The 26656-nt window shown below is 45.9% G+C and overlaps 1 protein-coding gene across 1 annotated transcript in view; it reads right to left on the minus strand.

Moving 5' to 3' along the window:
* Positions 1-26656, minus strand: part of GLIS1 (GLIS family zinc finger 1) — a 249206-nt gene that overhangs the window by 94433 nt on the left and 128117 nt on the right. The gene's annotated exons all lie outside the window — the stretch shown is intronic.

Genomic DNA, 26656 nt, shown 5'->3' on the forward strand with positions numbered 1-26656 from the left:
TGTGGGTACAGGGCAGTCACTGGGGCACACGTGGAACAGAGCCCCTTGAGAAATACTACCCAAACATCTGCTGTACCAGGCACTGGGGACACCTATTAATTCCCATAATCACCAGCGGGGTCTGTAATAAAATCCCCAGTTCTCAGATGCAGATGCTGAGCTCCAGTGGGTAACGTTCATCTTCATACAAACACAGAACACTTACAACGAATCAGACACTATTCCATGTGCGGGAAACATGGTGGGCTAGACCCACACACTCCTGCCTCTTGGAGTTGACAATCTAGGATCCTGGCACTTATTTGACAACATGCATGGCCACAGTGGGGGCTGGGTGCCCAATGGGTGAGTGTCACTGACATTTGTAGGTCAAAGAGGAGGTGCTCACTAAGCAGCATGTGTTCCTGTTATCACCAAAGCTCAATGCACGTTGTTCTCCAAATTGTGTTACTCCACAGAGGCACAGTACACAGTTATTCACAGCTCTATCTCCATGGCTCTTTGACGGGCTATCACAGGCCCTGCTGTGCCCAACTCCTGGATATTTAAGGAGGCAGATGTGCCTCAATTAGTCTTGAAATCTATGTGCATGCTCAGTCGTGTCCAACTGTTTACAGTCCCATGGCTGTAGCCTGCCAGGCTAATCTGTCCATGGGATTCCCCAGGCAAGATTACGGGAGTGGGTTGCCATTGCCTATTCTAGGGGATCTTCTTGATTCAGGGACTGAACCTGCATCTTCTACGGCTCCTGCATTGGCAGGTGGATTCTTTACCTCTCTGCCATCTGGGAAGCCCCTTGAAATCTACAGAAAGCCCTTAAAAACTACATAAAGTATAAACAAATGTTAGGCATGGTTGCTACATGTTCATTGCCCCCTCTGCATCTTGGTTTCCTCATTTATAATGTGATGAGGGTTAATCCAAAGCCTGTTTTCCTGAACTTTCCATCCAGTCATTTGGCAGGGTTATGCTAAGGAGGAAAGAGTATGGGCTTCAGGGCCTGGTGAGCCCCATGTGAGCCCCTCCTGCCCCCAACCAAGCCTGTGACTCAGACAAGTCCCTCCCCAAGGCTGAGTCCCCCTGTACAAAAGAGCCCCTAGGCGAGCGTGGGTGCCTAGTAAGTGGGATACCAGGAATGGAAAGTGCTCTAAACATCAAACAGCACTCTAAAAAGTACAAAGTGTCTGACAGAGGTGATAAAACATTACTAACAGGCCCAAGGGGGCTTTCCCAGTGGGTCAGTGGTAAAGAATCCTCCTGCAATGCAGAAGATGTGGGTTCGATTCCTAGGTTGGAAAGATCCCCGGGAGAAGGAAATGGCAACCCACTCCAGTATTCTTGACTGGGAAATCCCATGGACAGAGGAGACCAGAGGGCTACAATCCATGGGGGCACAAAAGAGTCAGACAAGACTTAGTGACTAAACAACAACAGGCCCAAGGACTGTCTAGGGACTATCAACACGGAGCAAGATAAACCATTAAGATGGGAAAGAGCTGATATCAGTGTACAGTTAGCCCAGAAGTGTAAGGACAAGGACGAGAGAAGTGCCCTGTGCTGAGCAGTACGCGCGGGTCCTCACTCCACTGTCTCACTGGGGCCTTCTGTTGCCCTTGCAGGGAGAGATCAGGGTTATACCCATTGTACAGAAGAGAAAGCAGAGGCTCAGGAAGGCTAAACTGCTCACTTGATCACACAGCCAGTAACAGTCTGGGCTGGACTTCTGGCTTATGTCCATCAGACCCAAAAGACACATTTTAATCCTTATGTAATAAAAAGTGGCCTCTCAGAGTGACAAAAGTCCAACCTTATTCTCAAGGATCCAGCTCCCCCAAGACTAATTCTACCCTGCCCGCCACCAAGGCAGCCCTTTCACAGAAGGCCAGACCCTCAGTGCGAACTTGCCATGTGCCCAAAGCTCCAGCAGACACAGCTATTCGCCTGCCAAGCTCTTTACAGTTTGCAGGTGAGAATGCAATGTTCTCAAGGTCCCAGGGCAACTGATGTGTCTCCAGACAAGCATGTCCTCAGAAGTGGCCCTCTGGTCACTTTCTGAGGCCAAGCACTGGCCAATGTCCTGCTGTGAGGAAACCTCACTCCCGCCGGCTTTGGCTGCTGCTTGGCCAGCCCCTCACAAGCTTATTTTTTAATAACTTGGCCATTTTTTAATTAAAAAGAAATCCCTGGTAACAAATGTGAATGGCCTGAGTTAATGAGAGCAGGCTGCCACTCATTTAACTCTGTCTCTGCCTGGCGGTCTCCGCCTTTCCCACATCATTTCTGCTTGTGATTTTATTGTCCCATTGAGGCAAACCCTGGGACTGAGCCTCAGAAAGCTGTGGATAATTTTATGACCATTAATAGCATTTGGCACAAAGACAGCTTCATCGTCACGTGGGGCTGTTCTGCCAGGGTCTTCCTTCCAGAGCCTTTGAGTCAAGGATGTGGTTCTGAGGTTCTTTACCCAGCAGGCCCGTTGGGTAACCTACCCCTCTGGGTTACCTGCTCCTTCTTCCCACAGGAAGATATGTGGAGATATGGAAGGCAGGGCCCCGGAAGGCGCCCGGCAGCCCAGCATGTATCAAGTCCTATTCATCAAGCCTTCCCAACTGATTACCAGGAGCATTTGATTCTTTGAGGCATTCATCCCTGTGAGGTGGACTCGTTACCGCCATTTTCCAGAAGAGACAAGTTGAGATTGGGAGATTAGGTGCCTTCCCCTAGGCGCTGGGGTCTGTAAGAGGCTGGGTCACAACACAAACCCAGATCCCTCAGACTTCAAAGCTCAAGTCCTGTCCTGGTGCCTCTCAGTCAACCGATCAACAGCCGTGGACTCCAAAGCAAGCATGCCCACCTTTGACTCCAATAAGATCACGCTGCAGAGCCTCTGGGGAAGTCAAAGTACACCCGTTACAACGACTCCTAAACTCCAATCTTTGCAACAACTCTGCCAGGTGGTAAGACCACTCCATCTCAAAGACTCAGAGTTTAGTGGGTTACCCAAGGTCACACAGGGAGTAAGGGGCTCAGTTGAGATATAAACCCATCACCTCTCAGGGGAAGAAACAGTCATTACTAGACCAACAACTGGGGACTACTGGCTTCTTCTCCACTGGACACAGTAAGAAGCTTTCCTACACTAAACAAAGGGAGGGAGAGAGGAAGGAGCCCCTTGGTCACAGTTTGGCACTGCTCGGGGCTCCAAGTCCATTCAAGCCCTGCTCTTATGTGACCCTCACAGCACCCTGATGAAAGCACTGGCCTCCCCACCTCACAGAGTGACACAAGCACCAGAGCTGGCAAGTGGCCACCCGAGGTCACATGGCAATTGCTAAGTCCAAACCCAGGTCTCCCCAAACCCATGCCAGACCCTGCTCCAGGCCACCTGCATCCTCAAAACCTAGAAATTAAAGCAGAGGCTGTGTCCCAGAGACGCTGCCACCACTGGAAAGATGTGGTTACTGGGCCCTCCCACCACCTTCCTGCCTGTTGGCATTCTTCTCTGTCCCCAAAGGCACCATAGGGCCTATCCTGGCTTACTGTCTGTCTCCAGGAAGCAGGGGTGGTGTCCTTCTCTGGGAAGGCAGGGAAATGAGAGGGACACATCGGCCCCGCTGCCCTGAGGTGGCTGTGGGTACCCTGAAAAGGGACTGGCACCCAGAAGCTATGCCTCCCTCTGTACCACAGGGAGCCAAAAGCAGACCTTAGACTTGGCTCTCCCCAGATAAATGAAGCTTCTTTGGAGGCTTGGAAGGTGAGAGGATTCTCTTTATTTCTGCAAATTGATGAGAAAACCTAGAATGTCAGGCCTGGGACTGAGTGACCATCTATTTTACTAACAGATGACGAAACTGAGGCTCAGAGAGGGTCAGGACGTGCTTTAGTCACACAGAAAATCCATAGCAGAACCCAGACTGGCACACCCCGGATTAGGTTAAGAGTCTGGTTTGGTTTCCTCTGCAAGTCTCAGTTTTCTCATCTGTAAAATGGTGCTAACACCAACCTCAGAAGATTATGGGAACAATTAAGTGAGATTATGAACACAATGCACTTGTCACAGTGCCTAACTCACAGTAAGCACTTGAAAAGCAATAGTGATGATAATAATAACTACTTTCATTTATCCTTGAGTTCAGTTCAGGCTGGAGGCTGGGCCCTGCATGAAAATATGACCCCAGGAAGGTCAGGTCTGAATGACCCTGAGACCAGGCTTAGAAGGACAAACCCCCAAAGCTGAGGTGTCACCAAATGCAGGACTGGGCAGCCTGAATGAGGTCACAGCCAGCAAATCCAAAGAAAGTGGCTCTAGTTACACACCACAGCATTTTGCAAATTACCGTAATGACTTGGCTATAAAGTGGTTCCATATATAAGGTGACTCCCCACAGGAATTTTAATTTACACTGAAAACTGCCAAGTCTGCATGAGAAGGACAATGATGCATTCAGTATCTCAGGCCCAGATGCCACCTCCTTGTCCCAGGAACAGTCAGTGGCTGGGTCTAGGAAGGCTCCTTGTTAATGGGCAAGCAGACTTTTAGTGCTCACCAGGTGCCCGGCTAGTGATAGGGTACTGCAATTTACAGTCCATAAAACATTTCACAGCCATCACCTATGCGCTTTGCTACAACTTTCAGAAGTTGGCCAGGGAGGCTCCGAGGGGGCAAACAATTTCCCCAAGCTCACACAGCAAGTGCAGGGCTCAGATAGCAAACTTTCTCTGTAATAGGCAAGACATACATTCTCTGCCACAACTACTCGACTCTTACTGTGAAAAGCAGCCACAGACAACATGTAAACAGAAGATTGGCCTGTGTGCCAATAAAACTTCATTGAGAAGAAGAGTTCACTGGCTCTTGGGCTGTAACATACTGACCCCAATCTAGTGCAGCAGTTAGAGATGGGCTTTACAATTAGACCTTTCTACATCTGTAAAACAGGAGCATTTTACAGGAGCGAGCTGATGACATGAAAACCACTGTCTGCTCTGACTGCAGGGCCAGCCCTTGGTGGCATCTGATAAATGAAGGTGCCTTCAGCCTGGTTTGGGGGTCCCCACAGCTTGGACAGGGAGGCCTGGCGTGCTGTGATTCATTGGGTCACAAAGAGTCGGACACGACGGAGCGACTGAACTGACCTGAATGAACAGCCTGGGCTCACCCCTGTCTGGACGTTGCCGCCCACTCCCACAGCACTTTGCTGTCATGCTGCATTTTCCCCTGCCCTCCTCTCAGTGTGCCTGCTGCCTTCCAAATCCCTCTGGGCGCCCAAAGCTCAGCAGAAGTGCATCTCCTGGAATGTTCTTTGGTCTCTCCCGCTCTCCCCAAGCTCTCCCACCTCTGCATAGGTCAGTGCCTGCAAATAGTTGTCAGTTAGGGTGCACCTAACCCAGCATCTGCCAAATACTTGACATGTTTGATCTCCCAGTTCAGTTCAGTTCAGTTCAGTCGCTCAGTTGTGTCCGACTCTTTGAGATCCCATGGACTGCAGCATGCCAGGCTTCCCTGTCCATCACCAACTCTTGGAGCTTACTCAAACTCATGTCCATTGAGTCAGTGATGCCATCCAACCATCTCATCCCGTGTTGTCCCCTTCTCCTCCCACCTTCAATTGTTTCCAGCATCAGGGTCTTCCAGTGAGTCAGTTCTTCCTGTCAGGTGGCCAACGTATTGGAGCTGCAGCATCAGTTTGATCTCTAAATCTCAACAACATCACCACAAGGTGGGGACTGTAAGGCTCTGATCTACACCCCCATACTGATGCTTTTACATGCAGTTAAAGTCCGACATCCCCTAGAGTCTGTGAAATCCTTCAGGACAAGGGTCTTGGAGCTCCAGAACTGCTGAAAGTCAGTACATCTTGACAAATGATTTTGTCGAATTTTCTTCACACACAAAAGAGAGAACAGGGGCTTGGACTGGGGAGAAGCTGGTCCCAGTCACACAGCAAGCAGGTTCTCTTGACACCTGGCCCCACCAGGGCTATTCCCCTCACTCTGAGCACCCACAGGAGGTGCTATGAAACATTGAGGAATGGGTGGCTAGAACGACCGTCCAAAGTTCTCTTTCACGCTTCCTTTATGTCAGACACTGTGACTTGGGGAAACAGAACGAGTTTTGTCACACACACACACACCTAGGTTGAAGTCCTAGCTCTATCATTAACTTTCTGGCTGCCTGACCCTACTTTTCTGAGCCTCAATGCCTTCTTCTGTAAAACAGGAATAAGAATCTCAGCTCCAAGGGTGGCTGTGAGGAGTAAATGAGATAATAGATGTACAGGTGTGGTGCCAGTGTAGCCAGTACTTTAGTAAAAGCCTCTCTCTTGCTTTCTTGACAGGTGGGGATACACAGTCACAGCCTCCCTGGGGTGATGTGTCTCCAGCAACAGCAGCCTGTTCTCCCAGGCAGTGCACGCCAGTGGCCACAGGGGGCAGCCTCAGGCCAACGGGGTCTTAAGTCTGACCCTGGGCTCTGCAGCCCCCTGTCCAAGCCTCAGCTTTCCCCTGTGAGTAGTGAGAGTGGCATGCCCACGCAGAAGGGGCACCAGGGGCCCCGAACAGCAGGGGACGCCAGACTCCATTCTCAGGCCCAGGTGAGTACTGGCTCTCTAAGGGTGCTCAGCAGAAGCCAAGCTGGTGCTGCATCTGCATCCCAGGGGCCCTTCTTCCTCCATGCTGCTCCATCATCCCCTTTTCCCACCTCATCAAACCCAAGGCCTAGAAATCAGCAGGAAGTGAGGCCTTCTGAAAAAGGAGAAGTAGGAAAGTGGACCTCCGAGCTTTTTCTCCAGTCTCAAAAGCCCTACAGGATGGGCTGCTCAATTCTGAGCCCTCTTGGGGTGTTTCAGGTCCCATCAGGGGGCCTGTAACCTTGCCAGGGCTCCTGGCACTATAGAGCCTGATGCCTGAGGCCTCATACTGGGCTTATGGCCGCCCAGCGTCTCTTACCCTACATCACAAAAAACTCCATAAATTCCCCTTTAAATCTGTGCTAGATTTATGGGGACTCGGGCCAGTAAAACCTGAGCATGCTCACTTCAGGATGGCACCGCAGAGAAAGCAGAGCGAGCCTGCAACTCTGTCCCATCCAGGGCCAGGAACTGAGCAGCCCAACGCTGGCTACACATGGAGGTGCAGGTAAGTATATAAGCAGATATATGCCAAGTTGCCCCTTGGACTCTCTTATTGCTATTAAATTAGCACACACTTGCTATAGAAAAAAATTAGAAAATGTACCAAGGCAACAAGTAGAAAATAAACATCATGTAAATAGTCATAAACCAGAGAGCCAGAGCAGACGTGATCATGACCTCACATAAACTTCTGTGGTATTTCCCTAAGTATTCATGTAATTTTTTTTTTTACAAAAAGAAGAATGATATACTTATTTTCTTGTATTCCACCTTTTTCATTTAGTAATGCATCATGAATATTAAAGTTCACAAAGTGCCCATTATGTGCAATGCACAGTACTAGGCTCTTTTCATGCCAGAATTACTAATGCCATTTTCCAGAGGAAGAGTAAGTGGCTTGCCCAAGGTCATGCATCTGTTGAATGGTAGAATCACAAAGAAAGCCCAGCTCTCTCAGACTTGGAAGGCAGTGCTGACCTGGATATTGCTCCATATCATTAAGAGACTTAGGGTCAATGCAGGCTGATTGTTTTCCTACTGTATGCATCTGCTTGGACTATCATTACAAAATATCATAGACTAAGTGGTTTAAAAAACAGAAATTTATTTTTTCACATTTCCAGAGGCTGGAAGTCCATAATCAAGGTTCCCGCTGATTTGGTTTCTGGTGCGGGCTCTCTTCCTGGCTTGCAGACAGCCACCTTCTCACTATGTCCCTCATAGAGCCTTTCCGAGTGCTTGCATGGAGGTAGGGGGGAGGAGAGGGAGAGCAAACATGTTCTCTGTGTCTCTTCTTATAAGACACTAATCCCATTGGATCAGGGCCTCATCATCATGACCTCATTTAACCTTCATTACTTCCTTAGGGGCCCCACCTCCAAGTACAGCCATACTATAGGTTAGGGCTTTAACATCTGAATTAGGAGAGGAACACAAACATCCAGTCCATAACATTTAGTATACATTCTCTCTTTTCCTCACCCTAGTAGGGTCCCATAATTCCACATCTATCTATGGGGCTTGATAAGGAGAAAAAGTATAACATAGCATATAAGAGTGCAGATTCTAGGGTCTACCTGATGAGGTCTGAATCCTGGTTTTGCCATTTAATGGCAACCCACTCCAGTGTTCTTGCCTGGAGAATCCCAGGGACAAGGGAGCCTGGTGGGCTTCCGTCTATGGGGTCACACAGAGTCGGACACGACTGAAGTGACTTAGCAGCAGCAGCTGTGACCTTGTCTAAGTTAAGTGACTTAACTTCTCAGTGCCACAATTTATGTAGTTAAAAAGGGTTTACATACCAAACGAGAAGTACAAAGAACAGTACACCTGGACACAGTATGCGCTATGTAAATGTCTGCTCTCATTGTTCTTATTCAATTTTTAGGGTAGGATACAGAAGTCTGAACCAATCAGCACATTCTAATCTCCCCAGCCACACTACCGCTGTGACTGGTTCAGAGACAGGCATGAAATGCAAGTTGGGAACTTCTCTTCGACATTAAGGAAAGAGCAGCCTCCACTCCTCTACATGTAAAACTGTCTGTATTGAAAAATTACTAGCTATCATCACTCAGACATTACTTTTGCCAATTATCTATCTTTCTGAAGCAACAATGTATGTTAGACCTATTCACTATGTTCTATATCTCTCTTATGCTCTTTCCTGAATTTTTCATCCTTTTTTAACTTTCATGTGCTGTCTAGGTATTGTCTAATAACCTATTTTCCAATTTATCAATCTGCTCTTTAACGGCATCTAACCTATTAAGTCCCTATGATAAAAACTCTCCAGAAAGTGGGCACAGATGGAACCTGAAAGTGAAGTGTTAATCGTTCAGTTGTGTCTGACTCTTTGCAAGCCCATGGACTGCAGCCTGCCAGGCTCCTCTGCCCTTGGAATTCTCCAGGCAAGAATACTAGAATGGGTAGCCATTCCCTTCTCCAGGGGATCTTCCTGATCCAGGTATCAAACACGGGTATCCTGCGTTGCAGGAGGATTCTTTATCATCTGAGCCACCAGGAAAACCAGAAAATGTGCAGAAAGGGAACCTACCTTAACATAATAAGGACCATATACAACAAACCTACAGCTAAAATCATTCTCGATGGCGAAAAACTGAAAGCACTTCCTCTAAGATTAGGAACAAGATAAGGATGTCCACTCATGCCACTTTTATTAAACATAGTTTTGAAAGTCCTAGTCATGGCAATCAGAGAAGAAAAAGAAATAAAAGGAACCCAAACTGGAAAAGAAGAAGTGAAACTGTCACTGTTTGCAGATGACATGATACTATATACAGAAAAATTCTAAGTTCAGTTCAGTTCGGTCGCTCAGTCGTGTCCGACTCTCCGCGACCCCATGAATCACAGCACGCCAGGCCTCCCTATCCATCACCAACTCCCGGAGTACACTCAAACTCATGTCCACAGAGTCGGTTGCCATCCAGCCATCTCATTCTCTGTCGTCCCCTTCTCCTCCCGCCCCCAACCTTTCCCAGCATCAGAGTCTTTTCCAGTGAGTCAACTCGTCACATGAGGTGGCCAAAGTATTGCAGTTTCAGCTTTAGCATCAGTCCCTCCAATGAACATCCAGGATTGATCTCCTCTAGAATGGACTGGTTGGATCTCCTTGCAGTATAAGGGACTCTCAAGAGTCTTCTCCAGCACCACAGTTCAAAAGCATCGATTCTTTGGCGATCAGCCTTCTTCACAGTCCAACTCTCACATCCATACATGACCACGGGAAAAACCATTGCCTTGACTAGACGGACCTTGGTTGGCAAAGTAATGTCTCTGCTTTTTAATATACTATCAAGGTTGGTCATAACTTTCCTTCCAAGGAGCAAGCGTCTTTTAATTTCATGGCTGCAATCAGCATCTGCAGTGATCAAAAACTACTAGAGCTCATCAATGAATTCAGTAAAGTTTTAGTACACAAAATTAATACACAGAAATCTCTTCCATTTCTATACACTAACAATGAAAGATCAGAAAAATAAATTAAGGAAATAATCCCATCTGCTGCTGCTGCTGCTGCTGCTGCTAAGTCACTTCAGTCGTGTCCGACTCTGTGTGACCCCATAGACGGAAGCCCAACAGGCTCCCCCGTCCCTGGGATTCTCCAGGCAAGAACACTGGAGTGGGTTGCCATTTCCTTCTCCAATGTGTGAAAGTGAAAAATGAAGTCGCTCAGTCGTGTCCGACCCTTAGCGACCCCATGGACTGCAGCCTACCAGTCCATCCATGGGATTTTCTAGGCAAGAGTACTGGAGTGGCTTGCCATTGCCTTCTCCGAATCCCATCTACCATCATATAAAAGAATAAAATACCTAGGACTAACACTACCTAAGGAGGCAATCCTTCAATGTTAGCTTAATTTTTCAAATAAATGAAATTAAATCAAAAGCAGAAGGTACCATCTTATTTTGAAAAATCATAGTCTTTTTGTTCCAGCCCAAAGTTCTGATACCCACGGATTTATTTTCTTGCCATCAGGTGAGAATCACTTGTTCATTATACCCAACAAACCAAATCAGTCTTTTCTGACAGTATCCAAATATGTACCTTCTCTTTAATTACCATTTCAAAACCTTCATTAACGCATTCCACTGATTATCACCAAAAACTTGGAAATCTTTCACGTGGAAATCTTTTATAAAGTTTTCTGTCCCTACAGTATATCCCCTATATCTTAATGCCTTTCAGACTGTAAGCCTTCTGAGCAAGGACCATGCCTTAATTTTGTCTTTTACTGCAAAACACATCTTGTGATGCATTTGTGCCCTATGAATATTGAATTATACAAATGATATGTAATGGACTCAACATAGCCACTTGTCAGAACAAAAGCTAAATAAATGCTCACTATTTTTTAAAAAGCATACATTGAGATTAAAATGACTGTCAGTGATATCTAGTCCATTGGATGCTTTATTCAAGGCATTGTGCTCAAATGACAAAAACTGGACATCTATTTGTAGATAGATATTATGCATCCTAGGGCTTTCCAGGTGGCACAATGGTAAAGAATCTGCCTGCCAATGCAGGAGCCACAGGAGACACAGGTTTGATCCCGAGGTCAGGAAGATCCCTTGGAGGAGGAAACGGCAATCCACTCTGTATTCTTGCCTGAAAATTCCGTGGACAGAGGAGCCTAACGGGCTACAGTCCATGCGTTCACAAAGAGTCAGACATGACTGAGTGTGCGCAAATGCACACAAGGAGGCAAAAGGCCTGTACCCAGATACTGATGAAAAATCAAAGATGCAACAAACAGATGGAGAGATATAACATGTCCTTGGGTTGGAGGAATCAATATTATGACTGTACTACCCAAAGCAATCTACAGACTCAATACAATCCCTATCAAATCACCAATGGCATTTTTCACAGAATTAGAACAACAACAAAAATTCACAATTTGTATGGAAGTACAAAAGACTCCAAATGGCTAAAGCAAACTTAAGAAAAGTGGAGCTGGAGGAATCAGATTCCCTAACTTCAGACTATACTACAAAGTATCAGAACAGTATGGTAATGGCACAAAAACAGAAACATTGATCAATGGAAAAGGATAGAAAGTCCAGAGATAAACCCACACACCTATCATCACCCTATCTATGACAAAGGAGACTAGAATATGCAATAAAGAAAAGAAAGTCTCTTCAATAAGTGGTGCTGGGAAAACTAGACAGCTACATGTAAAAGAATGAAACTGAAACACTCCCTAACACCATATGCAAAAATAAATTCAAAATGGATTAAAATCTAAATGTAAGGCTGGATACTATAAAACTCTTAGAGGAAAACAGGCAAAACACTCTCTGACATAAATTGAAGCAAGATCTTTTTTGATCCACCTCCTAGAGTAATGAAAATGAAAATAAAAATAAACAAATGGGACCAAATTAAACTTAAAAGCTTTTGCACAGGAAAGAAAACCATAAACAAAACAAAAAGAGAACCCACAAAATGGGATAAATTATTTGCAAACATAACGACTGACAAGGGATTAATCTCCAAAATATACAAACAGCTCATGCCATTCAATAACAAAAAAAAACAAACAACCCAATCAAAAATGGGCAGATCTAAATAGATACTTCTTCAAAGAAGACACACACATGGCCAGAAAGCTCATGAAAATATGCTCTACATCACTAATTTATTAGAGAAATGCAAAACAAAACTACAATGAGGTATCACTCAAACCAGTTAGAATAGCCATTATCAAAAAAATCTACGAACAATAAACACTAGAGAGGGTGTGGAGAAAAGGGAACCCTCTTGAACTGTTGGCAGGAATAGATACTATAGAGAGCAGTATGCAGGTTCCTTAAAATATTAAACTAGAGTTCCCATATGATCCAGCAATTCTAATTCTGGGCATATACCCAGAGAAAATCAAAATTCAAAAAGATACATGAACCCCAATCTTCATTGCAGCACTATTTAAATAACAGCCAGGACATGGAAGCACTCTAAATGTCCATCAACAGAGGAACAGATAAAGAAGACTGGAGCCTATTATACCGAGTGAAGTAAGCCAGAAAGAAAAACAGCAATACAGTATACTAACGCATATATATGGAATTTAGAAAGATGATAACGATAACCCTGTATACAAGACAGCAAAAGAGACACAGATGTATGGAACAGTCTTTTGGACTCTGTGGGAGAGGGCGAAGGTGGGATGATTTGGGAGGATGGCACTGAAACATGTATATTATCATATGTGAAATGAATCGCCAGTCCAAGTTCGATGCATGATACAGGATGCTCGAGACTGGTGTACTGGGATGAACCAGAGGGATGGGAGGGGGAAGGAGGTGGGAGGGAGGTTCAGGATGGGGAACACATGTACACCCAGGGCAGATTCATGTCAATGTATGGCAAAACCAATACAATAATGTAAAGTAATTAGCCTCCAATTAAAATAAATAAATTTAAAAAAAGATTCTATTAAAAAATGTAAAAATCTATTAAAAAAAAAAAGAAGACATAGTACATATATATAATGAAATTTTACTCGGCCATAAAAAAGAACAAAATAATGTCATTTGCAGAAACATGGATGGACCTAGAGATTGTCATACTGAGTGAAGTAAATCAGAGGACAAATATTGTATGATATTCCTTATATGTGGAATCTTTTCTAAAAAATGGTACAAATGAACTTATTTACAAAACAGAAATTGAATCATAGATGCAGAAAATAATCTTATGGTTACCTGGAGGTGAGGGGCAGTGGGGAAGGGGGAGGGATAAATAGGGAGACTGGGATTGACATATACACAATACTATTCAGTTCAGTTCAGTTCTGTCGCTCAGTCGTGTCTGACTCTTTGCAACCCCATGAATCACAGCACGCCAGGCCTCCCTGTCCATCACCAACTCCCAGAGTTCACTCAAACTCATGTCCATCGAGTCGGTGATGCCATCCAGCCATCTCATTCTCTGTCGTCCCCTTCTCTTCCTGCCCCCAATCCTTCCTAGCATCAGACTCTTTTCCAGTGAGTCAGCTCATCGCATGAGGTGGCCAAAGTATTGGAGTTTCAGCTTTAGCATCAGTCCTTCCAATGAACACCCAGGATTGATCTCCTTTAGAATGGACTGGTTGGATCTGCTTGCAGTCCAAGAGACTCTCAAGAGTCTTCTCCAGCACCACGGTTCAAAAGCGTCAATTCTTCGGCGCTCAGCTTTCTTCACAGTCCAACTCTCACATCCATACATGACCACTGGAAAAACCATAGCCTTGACTAGATGGACCTTTGTTGGCAAAGTAATAAACATCTATTTCTGCTTCATTGACTATGCCAAAGGCTTTGACTGTGTGGATCACAATAAACTGTGGAAAATTCTGAAAAAAATGGGAATACCAGACCACCTGACCTGCCTCTTGAGAAACACAATACTATTGGGTTGACCGAAAGATTTGTTTGTTTTTTTTCCCTAAGCAGGCTAGTATTAATAGTGCTTAATTGTCTTTCACTTCATTTGAAAGAAATTTGTTAGACTGTGATATCAGCATGCATTTAAAAAACACATCAAAATTAGTAAATTTTTGTGTAGTCCTTTTGATATTGAAGATGGAAGAAAGAAAGCAACATTTTTGGCATATTATGCTTTATTATTTCAAGAAAGGTAAAAACACAACTGAAACATAAAAAAAGTTTGTGCAGTGTATGGAGACGGTGCTCTGACTGATCAAACATGTCAGAAATGGTGTACAAAGTTTTGTGCTGGAGATTTCTTGCTGGATGATGCGCCATGGTTGGGTAGACCAGTTGAAGTTGATAAAGATCAAATTGAGACAATAATTGAGAACAATCAAAATTATACCACACAGGAGATAGCCAACATACTCAGAATATCCAAATCAAGCACTGAAAATCATTTGCACCAACTTGGTTATGTTCATCACTTTGATGTTTGGGTTTCATGTAATTTAAACAAGGGGCTTCCCTGGTAGCTCAGCTGGTAGAGAATCTGCCTACAATGCAGGAGACCCCAGTTTGATTCCTGGGGCGGGAAGATCCCCTGGAGAAGGGATAGGCTACCCACTCCAGTATTCTTGGGCTTCCCTGGTGGCTCAGCTGGTAAAGAATCCGACTGCAATGTGGGAGACCTGGGTTTGATCCCTGGGTTGGGAAGATACTCTGGAGAAGGGAAAGGCTACCCACTCCAGTATTCTGGCCTGGAGTATTCCATGGACTATACAGTCCATGGGGTCACAAAAAGTCAGACATAGCTGAGCGACTTTCACTTTAAGTTAAGCTAAAAAAACTTTCTTGACTCTATTTCCACATGTGATTCTCTACTGAAGCATAAGGAAAACGTTCCCTTTTTAAAACAAATTGTGATAGGTGATGAAAAATGAATACTGTACAATAATGTGGAATGGAAGAGATCATGCCCAAGTGAAATTAATCACCTCCAACCACACCAAAGGCTGACCTTCATTAAAAGAAGGTGATGTTGTGTACATGGTGGGATTGGAAAGGAGTCCTCCTTCTATTATGAGTTCCTTCCAGAAAACCAAACAATTAATTCCAACAAATATTGCTCCCAGTTAGACCAACTGAAAGCAGCACTTGACAAAAAGCGTCTGGAATTAGTCAACAGAAAACTCAGAATCTTCCATCAGGATAACACAATATGGCATTGTTTATTTGATGATCAGGCAAAAACTGTTACAGTTTGGTTGGGAAGTTCTGATTCATACAACATATTCACTAGACATTGCACCTTCAGATGCCTGTTTATTTTGGTCTTTACAAAATTCCCTTAATGGAAAAAATTTCAATTGCCTGGAAGACTGTAAAAGGTACCTGGAATAGTTGTTTGCTGGAAAAGATAAGTTTTGGGAAGATGGAATCATGAAATAGCCTTAAAAATGGCAGAAGGTAGGGGAACAAAATGGTAAATACATTGTTCAATTAAGTTTTTGGTGAAAATGAAAAATGTGTCCCTTATCTTTATTTAAAAACCAAAGGAGCTTTTTGGCCAATCCAATATACATAAAATAGAAAACTAATAAAGATCTAGTGTATAGCATGGGGAACTCTACTTAGTACTCTGCAATGACCTAGATGGGAAAAGAATCTAAAAAAGAGTGGATATATGTATATGTATAACTGATTCACTTTGCTGTGCAGCAGAAAGTAACACAATATTGTAAATCAACTATACTCCAATAAAAAATTTTTAAACCCATTAAGTCCATCTTTGAGTTCTTAAAATTTTTGTTGTTTTTCAGTTTGAAGTTTTCCATTTTATTAATTTTTATAGTTTTCAGATATCTCTTGAAATTCTCCATTTGGTAATCTATGTTACTGAACACATTAATCGCAGTTATTTTAAATCCTATATCCAATAAATCCAACATGTAGACCACCTGTGAGTCTGTTTTTGTATGTTTTCCCCCCATTGGTTCTGCCTCCTCGTATCCCTGGTAATTTCTGACTGAATCCAACGTACTGGATGAAATTTGTACAGGTTCCAAATGAAATCTTCCTCCAGAGAGAATTTCTTTTTGTTTCTCAAAGGCAGTTAAAAGAGGGGAAGATCATCTTTATCCAACCTAGAATGTCACTGTTTTAAAGCTGGGCTTTAGGTTTTGTTAAGGTTGCTCTCTTTCTGGTTCGTCCTTTCTCCTAGGATGCTGCCCTTCCGAGACCCCAGCTGAGAGTTTGGGATGGCAGGACTCCTCTTCCTGGGTTGACACTGAACTTCAATATAATTTCCCAGAATTTGAGGCCGTTGAAAGCTTTGCTTCGTTCCTCAGTCACTTAACTGCCACACTGTCAATTTCTCAGCCACACCAGCCTATACCACTTAAGAATCAACAAATACCTTGGAAGGAAAAGCAACACTGAATGTTCAACTTATCTTTTGACACTTTCTATCTCCATGGAATCTTGGCCCCTCAAAATCTGCCTATTTTGGTGGGTGGTCCTAAACTCCCCCTTTTGTATCTCCAGCATTGTAAAGCTGCAGAAAGCTCCATTCGGCTCTCTGACCCTCGGTCCTATGCAACTTGCAATCTGGCAAATGCCTGAAAGGAAGAAGTGGCATAGTGTCAAAGCCACCTCAGCATAATTCCTTTCTCTTCAGGGCATTGGTCCCTCAAGTCCTGATTATTTTGGTAGTTCTTGATACCTTCAAACAGTTGGGTTTCACATTTTATTCAGAGGAAAGGTTAGTCTGATATAAGCTTATTTGCTATGTTGTTGTTTAGTCGCTAAGTCATGTCTGACTCTTTGCAAACCCACAGACTGCAGTATGCCAGGCTTCCCTATCCTTCACTGTCTCCTGGAGTTTGCTCAAACTCATGTCCATTGAGTTGGTGATGCCATCCAACCATCTCATCCTCTGTTACCCCCTTCTCCTCCTGCACTCAATCTTTGCAAAAAGCCCCTTCCCACATATGATTTTAATGACTGCATAGTATTCCATTATAAGATTTTACATACTTTATATAATCTATCCTCCATAGTTAGGATTACTGTTGTTTTAAAAGGTTAAAACTAGAAACAATCACATAATGAATGTCCTTATAGACCTGTTTTCATGTCCACCCATATTTATAGTTTTAGAATAAATTTCTAGATATGAGACAGCTGAGTCAAAGGATATGCAAAATTTTAAAGAACTTTGCTATCTGCTGTTCACATTTCTTTCCAAAAGTAATGTATCAGTTATATACCATCAGTAGCACAAGAAAGTACCTGTTTCCTTCTACTCTCACCACTCTGGGTATTCTCACTTCAAAAAAATATGTTAATTTAACAGTTTCAAGGTCATTTATAATAGAAAAGAATAGGATATAGCCTGTATATCCAATAAATAGAAGAATTATTACACAAACTATAGTAAAGTTACTCAAGTGAAAATTTTGTGTGGCTGTTAAATATAGTAAAATTCCATCATTATGCAATTAAGGGTGGTCCAAAATCTTCAATTACTTTAAAATGCAGAGCTCTGTTATTCTACAGTTAAGTTTAAAATGGTATTTTTGGTGGCTTTTCCAGTTAATATGTGGGGAAAGATGTTTTCATTTATTAGATATGTCAGAAACAGCCCGCTTATCACAAAGTACACACTACATGAGGAGCTAAGAAAACCTCAAATTGTTAGGAGGCAGTAACTTCCTAAACCCATAATCCCCTGCAACCTCCAGAGAAAAGAAGAACTCTCTTGTGAAGAGGCTGGACAGAAAACAGGAGCAATGAACAATGGCCACTCATGTTTTATATGAAGGCATCTTATCGCAAAGTATATTATCATGGGTTTTGTTGGATTTACTAAAGGTTTTAATTACAAAGGAAAATAACTTTTGAGAATTATATTAAAAGAAGATTCAAAATTCCACGTACATGAAATTAACTTGGATAGTAAAAAAAATAGAAAATCAATACATAAAATATTAATCATTCACTATTCAACATACGTGTATTGAATGACGACTCTGTGCCAGGACGAGGCACAGGAATGCAGTGATGAACAAGGAAGGAAAATCTCTATTCTCATGGTGCCGACATTCTGATCAGAGAGAAGACAATTTCAAAAATCAAAACATAAATGTACACTACAATATCAAGGGGGCATAAATGTAAATTAAATTACAGACAACAAGCTTGAAAGTGCAGAGATGAGGACGGTTGGGGTAGGTTCCTCCGAGAGGCAATCATCTGCACAGAGGTTTGGTGAAAGGAAGGAGGGAGCCACACTTACACCTGGGGGAAGAGCTCTCACATAGGGAGAAGCAGGCACAAAGGCCCCGAGGCAGGAGTGTTCTCCGGAGTAGGAACACAAGAAGGCCAGGTGGGACTGGAGCCCAGCCAGCAAGGATGAGAGACATGGGTGGTGGGGAAGCTAGGCCGACCTGCAGGATCTTGAGAGTCCTGCTGAGGCTCCAGGTTTGTTTGTTTTTCATTGTGTTTTTTGTTGCTGTTGTCTTGTTTTTGTTTGTTTGGGTCACACCCAGTGAAGCATGTGGGATCTCAGTTCCCCGATCAGAGATTGAACCCAAGTCTCCTGTATGGACGCATGGCGTCCTAACCACTGGACCACTAGGGAAGGTTCAAGGGTCCAGGTTTCATACCAATGCAGCAGAAAGCCATGGGACGTGACAGCAAGAGCAGCCAGACCTGACTGATAGTGTGGAAGAATGCCTGAGCTTCGTGTTGAAAAAAGACTTTAAAAGAAAAAGAGTAGCTCCAGGGAGAGAGGTGGCTTTATCAAAGCAGGGCTTTCTAAAACTGCCATTCCTTTTTGGATTGAGTGCATTACTCTGATTCCTCATTGTAATGGTGATAACATGACTGCATTTGTCAAAACTCACAAAACTGTTCACACACACACACACACTCTTTTCTTTAGTGATTTTTTTACTCTACATAAATTTTAAAATATTTTAAAATCGCTGTATTACATATTTCAAAATATTTCATATTGTTTCAACAACTGAAAAGACTGTGCCAAATCCCATCCTTGAGAATAGACCAAAGACAGAGCTGGGATAGACTGTGGCCCCTGACTTAGCACAGGCCATCCTCCAGCACATGAGTGTGTGAACAGGTCCCGTCCCTTCCAGCCCACCACCAGCAATTCCAGGGCAGGGGGAGAGTGGGTACTCCCAGATGCTGTCCCAGAGGACCCCTGGGTACCCTTCCTGTTGAAGGTTTACAGAAGATGACAGCTCTAAGGAGACAGGAGCTTTCACAAGACATAAGACGGCTGACAAGAGGGATGCACAGCCCGGGGAGTCCTCAGGACCCATGGCTTCCTCTCCTCATGCTGCTCTGCAAGAGCCTCTGTTCTCTCCCAGCTCCTCTTGCAGTCTCACAGCCTCCCACCCCCCACCCTCCTCCTCCTCCTCTCAGATCCTTCCCTGGAAAGGCTGCACCTACACTAGATGTGGGCTTCCCGGGTGGCACTAGTGGTAAAGAACCAGCCTGCCAATGAAGGAGACGTAAGAAACCCACCAGGTTCAATCCTGCATCAGGAAGATCCCCTGAAGGAGGGCATGGCAACCCACTCCAGCATTCTTGCCTGGGGAATCCCATGGACAGAGGAGCCTGGTGGGCCCCAGTCCACAGGGTCACAAAGAGTCAGACATGACTGAAGTGACTTAGCACAGCACAGCACACTAGATGTAAATGACTGCTAAAGTTCCCAAGGAAACACACACACACACCAGATTTCAACTTGAATGAGTGAGGAAGCAGGGACCCAAAGGCTGCCAGAAGAAAGCATGGCACGCATTCAGCACAGTCATGTATTTCCCAGGGGTGGGGGAAGGGTGGTCTAATAAATGAACTCTGATGTGCCCTAAAATCCTCAGACTCTACATTTCATCATACTGAGTCATCATGGTTCCAAAATTTAAGATTAGAGATTTCTACGCATCTGGGATTCTGAAGTTCCATGATTCTCTCATTCTGAGATGATGTAATTATATACAGCTAAGCATTTAAATTACAGTGGTTCTAATATTCTATGATGTTACAGATCAGAAATAAGGAGATTCTCTGATTGCAAGGTTGTACAATCCCCATGTTTCTCAATCAGAAGGCCTGCCACTTCCTAGGGTGCCCTGAACCCCACGCGAGTCCCTGTCTGGCCTAAACCATCAGAAAGCAACAGTTATGGTCACGAAAAACCCTTTGTTTTTGTCCAAGGCCCAAACAGGAGAGTAATGGGATGGCAAGAAATCCAGGGGAAAAGGCTGTTAAAATCTATAAAAACTTCTTGAGGACAAACATATTCCATCTGTGTTTTTTCAGTACATACAAGACCATAAATGTTTATGTCAGGCATATATTTATTATTTCATATTTGGCCTTTTTAAAAAAACTCCTTCCCCTTAAATCAAGCTAATTAGTTAACTCCTATGCCCATTGTCAGTTTTCCCCCCCAGCAGATGAAATGTCCCTCCAAACTGCTAAAAGTATCTATAAAGCAAGAAGGAAGATATACAGCCAATGAGGGAAAATGCCCCAGCTTCAGGCGGCTGCAGGAGGGTCAGGGCATGCAAGATATCAGCACCTTAAAATCCTCTCCCTCTTCTCAGGTCTGTGGGGGAAGGATCAGTTGTTCTAACTGGAAAAAAAAAAAAAAAATACCACCATGCTGCAGAAGATGCCCCAGCCTTCAGTACAGAGTACATTCAGAGAAGCCACAGTGAGCAGTGAGAACGGTTCCTTATACCTCAAAGAGGCTCAGAATTTCTAGACTGTTGGGAAGGATCATTCGTTCCATAGTGTGGACAGAAAGGCTGGCAAAGCCTAGTAAGGAAGTCACAGAAGTTACTTTGGCTTGTGAAAATTCCCCTCTCCCAGGACCCAGTGCCGAAACCACTCAGCGCCCAGGGTCCCTCCTCCAGGAAGCCCTCCCTGATCAGCTGTAACCCACAGGGCTTTCTGCTCTCCTCCTCTGCCCTACTTGGGGACCTACAGCCAGTGCTCCAGTCTGCACCCTCATCCATCAGGGCACAAAGTGCCTGCTCACAGTCATCACTGCCGTCGGGGTTCTCCAGACGGGAGGTTCCACCCCAGCGGGGGCACACGGAAAATCACAGGGGGAGATCTGGTGTCACAAAGACTAGGAGTCGCTGTTATTTAGTCGGGAGGAGCCAGGGAAGAGCCAACTCACTGCCCAGGGTGGACTAGCCCTACACTAACTTGTGAAAATGCTTCCAGACATTCAAAATATCTGTAAACAAGCAACCTGGTCATCTAAGTCTAAAATACAGCTCCATTTTACACATAAACACAAAGTATTACTTTTTTCATGCTTTTAAAGTATACTGAATTTTCCAGGAATGGAACTACCACATAAATGGAGGAAAGCCGGTACTGTGTTTTGTTTGGAACTTGGCCAGTTGTTCACCAGTTCAGAAAGTGACGTCACCCTCAGTCACCCTGCTTGTGACGTCTCTGCATCTGTAGCCGGCAGGTCTGGTCAGGGATGCCAGGTGTGAGTGACTGGCAACTTCTCTGGGCGCTTATATGGGAAACCACAGATGACTTAAGGGTTTCTTCCATTTCATTTCTCCTTTATGATACAGTTGAAATATTACATGGAATTTGTAAGAACTTTTGGTGCTAACGGGTTGCATTATCTACAAATTTCATTTTAAGATCATAAAGGAGGTAGTACAAAGAGGGTCCTGTTAGAAAGAGGAAGCGCTGAGAACCACTGAACAGGCCAACTCATTTTCCAGATGGGGAAAGGGAGGCGTCCTCCAAAGTCACACATGAGGTGAGCATGGGGGTTGGGATTCAGCCAGGGATGTCTGACTCTGCAGCCCTGCAGAACTGTTTCTGGATTCACTGACACACAGAGAGCCCTGAACCCAAAAGGACCCCAGGAAGGCAGGCTCACGGTTCCCACCAGGGCTCTCCAGGGAAGGCAAGTGGGCAGCCCAGACCCTGTGCCAGAGGGCAGGAGGTGGCAGGGGAAAGGAGGGTGTGTCAGGCTGACCCTGGAAGTCCCAGGAGAGGCAGGTCAGACAGAGGGTCTCAGGCAGGTGAGTCTTCCAGGCCTGGGAGCAGAGGCTGGGGCTGAGACCCTGGGAGCAAGCTCACCTCCCCGCTCCCTTCCTCCTCCACACCACACCTTCCTCTTCTCCTGCTGCGCCCCTGACCTAGTTCCTTCCGCTCCCTCAGCCCACACGCCCTTCACTTGACAGCTCTCGGTCCATCCTTCCTCCCCATCCTCACTGATCTTCAGTTCAGTTCAGTCGCTCAGTCGTGTCCGACTCTCCGCGACCCCATGAATCACAGCACGCCAGGCCTCCCTGTCCATCACCAACTCCCGGAGTTCACTCAAACTCATGTCCATCGAGTCGGTGATGCCATCCAGCCATCTCATTCTCGGTCGTCCCCTTCTCCTCCCGCCCCCAACCTTTCCCAGCATCAGAGTCTTTTCCAGTGAGTCAGCTCGTCGCATGAGGTGGCCATAGTATTGGAGTTTCAACTTTAGCATAAGTCCTTCCAATGAACACCCAGGATTGCTCTCCTCTAGAATGGACTGGTTGGATCTCCTTGCAGTCCAAGGGACTCTCAAGAGTCTTCTCCAACACCACAGTGCAAAAGCATCAATTCTTCGGCAATCAGCTTTCTTCACAGTCCAACTCTCACATCCATACATGACCACTGGAAAAACCACAGCCTTGACTAGGCAGACCTTTGTTGGCAAAGTAATGTCTCTGCTTTTTAATATACTATCTAGGTTGGTCATAACTTTCCTTCCAAGGAGTAAGCGTCTTTTAATTTCATGGCTGCAATCACCATCTGCAGTGATTTTGGAGCCCCCAAAAATAAAGTCTGACACTGTTTCCACTGTTTTTCCATCTATTTCCCATGAAGTGATGGGACCAGATGCCATGATCTTCGTTTTCTGAATGCTGAGCTTCAAGCCAAACTTTTCACTCTCCTCTTTCACTTTCATCAAGAGGCCTTTGAGTTCCTCTTCACTTTCTGCCATAAGGGTGGTGTCATCTGCATATCTGAGGTTATTGATATTTCTCCCGGCAATCTTACCTCAGTTCAAACCACCACCATCTTTCACCTGGACGCAACGCAGCCACTCCTCTCCAGCCAGGGTGATCTTCCCAAAGCACAAAAATTCGTCTGGTCTCCCCGCTGTTCCTAACCTTCCATGGCTCCCACTACCCCACAAGATACCCTCTGAGTACCTAAGCCAAGCAGTACCTAAGCATGTACCTTCTATTCATTCCCATTGTCCAGCCCCTTTCTCGAAGGTTCCCAACACACACTGTCAGCCGAAAGCTGCGCCCAGCTCCCCACAGCTCCCCAGACCTGCCCTGTTAAGTACCGCCCTTGCCCTTGCCATCCCCCAGCCAAGCCGAGCATCCATCACTACTTGCTCTGCACAACCACCACCCCACGAGGCCCCCATCACAGCTCACTTTGCACTGTGTGTGCAGCCCACATGCAAGTGCGTCAAATGACAATCTGAAGGATAAATGCAGAGAACACATCAGGGGAGAGCTGAACAAGGCCTTGGGTGACACTCAGACCTCTGCTGCCTTGAAAATCAAGACAGACGGAGACCTTTTCTCTAAGATGCAGGCCCCTGATGGGAGTAGGGAACGGGGAGGGGTGCTGGCCAGGCCACAGACCCCCACTCCAGCCATTACAGCTTTACTGGCTGAAACCCACTGATTTCCCTGGAGAGGTGGGAGATGGAAACATAAGGAACATTTCCAAAAACATGTTGGAGGGAACATGAAGCAGCACCTAGCAGTGTTTTCATTCCAAACAGGAGCAGGCCTCAGTGAGGGGCTGAGAGACTGCAGGTTCAGCCTTGGCCTGGCTCTGCTCCGGGCTGCCCCGTGCATGCAGGTCCACCCTACTCTGATGTTTGAGGCTGCAAGTGTCTAGGAAGATACGGCTGATGGCACAGCCCATTCAGGGACACGCTATCAACATGCGTTGTTGATGAGGGAGGACCACGAGGTCCCATTTCACTCCATGAGGAGGGAGCTGGTTCTCATCTGATATGAATGAATCAGTGCTCAAGAGTTTGGTCCAGCTGCCCCTGAGTTTAGTCCCGACCCCTCTTCCCACACTCAGGTCAAGAGACCAGAGAAAGGCCTGCCAGGCAGGGAAGGCCAACCCAGCATTCTGGGATTCCCAGAAGATTCACTACATGTCTTGGGCAGCCCCCAGCCCTTGGGTCTCAGTTGCCTTTGTTGTGAAACAAGAGGAGTGGACTGGAAGTTTCTCTAAATCTTCCTGTTCTCTTCTAACCCCAGAGAGCGATTGTGAATGCCCTCTCAAGAGGCCTCGTTACCCAGAGGAGGGGCTGGTCTTAAATAGGATACTGACTTCTCCCTCCCACCGGCCCCAGCATTCAGGACTCCTTACTGCCTGACATGCCTGCCACTTCCCACAGGAATCCACAGCTTTCTCAGAAACAGGATGAAGAGAGCACCGGTCCACCCTCCGATCCTGAGCTCCTATGTGTGCCAGGCCTGGGCACGAGGACACAAAGCTAAGCCAGACACTGGTGTTTCCCTCAGGAGCCCAGAGTCTGGTGAGTGACCTGGACCTTTCAAAGGAAAAGACTCTGGGATGGGTCTGTGCCAGGACTGAAATCCATCCCTCTTTCCTGCACAAGGATGAGGGAGCATACCTGCCTTCCCCTATCCTTCCTCCAGCATGGTCACTGCCTCTATGAAGCCTCCCCTGATTCTGCCACCCTCCACCTACGCGGTTGGCTGCTCCCAGGCACTCTGGGGATCGCTCCCCACATCCATGACCATAATGATGTAAGTGCTGTGTCCAAATTTTGGAGGGCAGAGCACTGTGCTAAATGTTTCATCCAAACCTCTCCACAGTCTTGTCAAATGGATGAATTAGTCCATTTTAAGATGAGGAAACTGAGGCCCAAGAAGGTGAAATGACTTCTCCTGAGTAACACACTCAAAAAGAAATGGGCCTAGGATTCAATCCCAGGGCTGGTGATTCCAGATGAGTGTCCTCATCCAGGCTACAGTGACTACTGCACACCCCACCACAGGGCTGCCCACAGGTCCAGAGGGCCCATTCCTAGGGGGAAGGAAGTACACACTAACTGAGGAGCATCCCTCATCGCTCTATTGTAAGATGTTAGGGCTAAAACAGCCCCGAAAGATCATATAATCTCAGCCTCCTGTTTTACAGAAAAGGAAAACCAAGGCCCACAGAAAGCAAGGGGCTCGTCCAAATGTACACAGCCAGTGGCCAAGTCAGGACCAAACCCAGTTCTCTGGAGTCTCCATCAGGCATTCACTACATGGCACCTCGCTCCTACCTCTTACAGGAGCCGGAGAGGTAACTCTCTCTCTGCTGCTGCCGCTGTCTCTAGTGCCTGGCAAAAATGGCGCACTCAAGGACAACTTGGCTTACAAGTGTATCTTCAAGCTTCTCCCGTAAGCTCTGGCAGCAGTTATTGAGAGATAAGGAAACTGAGTCTGGGAGGTGATGAGAGCCATGCCCGGATTCAGGCCAGGTCTGTCTGGGGTACAGCCCCAGCTGTCTCCAGGGGGCTGGGCCGTCAGCCTCCAGGACGTGGCACTTCACGTGTACCCAGATGATCTCATCCAGCCTCACTGAGGTCCATGGCGAGCCCTGACTTGCGCTCCTGATGCCAGCTTAGTGCCCAGCATCTTTTCTTCAGACCAACCCTGACGTCACAGTGTACCATCCTAACAGATGTATCTGGTTACGGGATGGGGTGACTGAATAGAAACTGGGATGCGGGGCCTCCTGGGCCCAGGGTGAGATCTCCCCAAAGCCCTCCTGCTTTCTTTTCACCCATCTCACTGCCAGCTTTTGCCGGGTGAGCTGTGACAGCTCCCGGCCAAGCACAGGGACCCCGTCAGCGGGCAGGCTGTGAATGAGCGCAGTGTTTGGGACCAGTCAACAAGATGGATGTTGTTTCGGTTCGGCTCCGCGCACCGTAAACATTCCATGGCAGACGCGGCTCCAGGTGGCTCGCTGGCTTGCGCCCGGCAGCTGGGCCAGCCTGCAAAGGCCCATTAACATGGACATAAACAAGGAGGGCTGGGGAATGGAAGGCAGGAGGCCACTGGGGTCTGTTCCACTTTCAGAGACAAGAACCCAGGGCAGAAATCCCGCAGCCAGGTTGGAGATAGAGGCAGCCGGGTGGGGAAGAACAAGACCCTGCCTGGTTCCAATCCTTGCTCTGACGCCAATATCAGGTGCCCTTTGTTTTAACAAAACTCACACCTTGTCCAGGCGTCAGCCTCCTCATCTGAAGAAACAGGAAAGGGCTCCAGGCTGCAAGGAGATCCTCAAAAATTCCTGACGAAGGAGCTGACTGCACTAGTAGCTGCTTGAGGGCAAGAACTTCGTCTGATCCATTCTGGCCCAGTGGTGAACACAGGCTTTAGAGACAGACAGCTTACCTAGTCTGGAATCTGAATTTTGCCACTGGTATGTTAGTAACTCAACCTCTCTGAACCTCCCTTATCTGTAAGATAC

The sequence above is a fragment of the Moschus berezovskii genome, chromosome 4 (assembly GCF_049115385.1).
Source record: "Moschus berezovskii isolate FMDL1 chromosome 4, NW_MosBer_1.0, whole genome shotgun sequence".
Classification (NCBI taxonomy): domain Eukaryota; kingdom Metazoa; phylum Chordata; class Mammalia; order Artiodactyla; family Moschidae; genus Moschus; species Moschus berezovskii.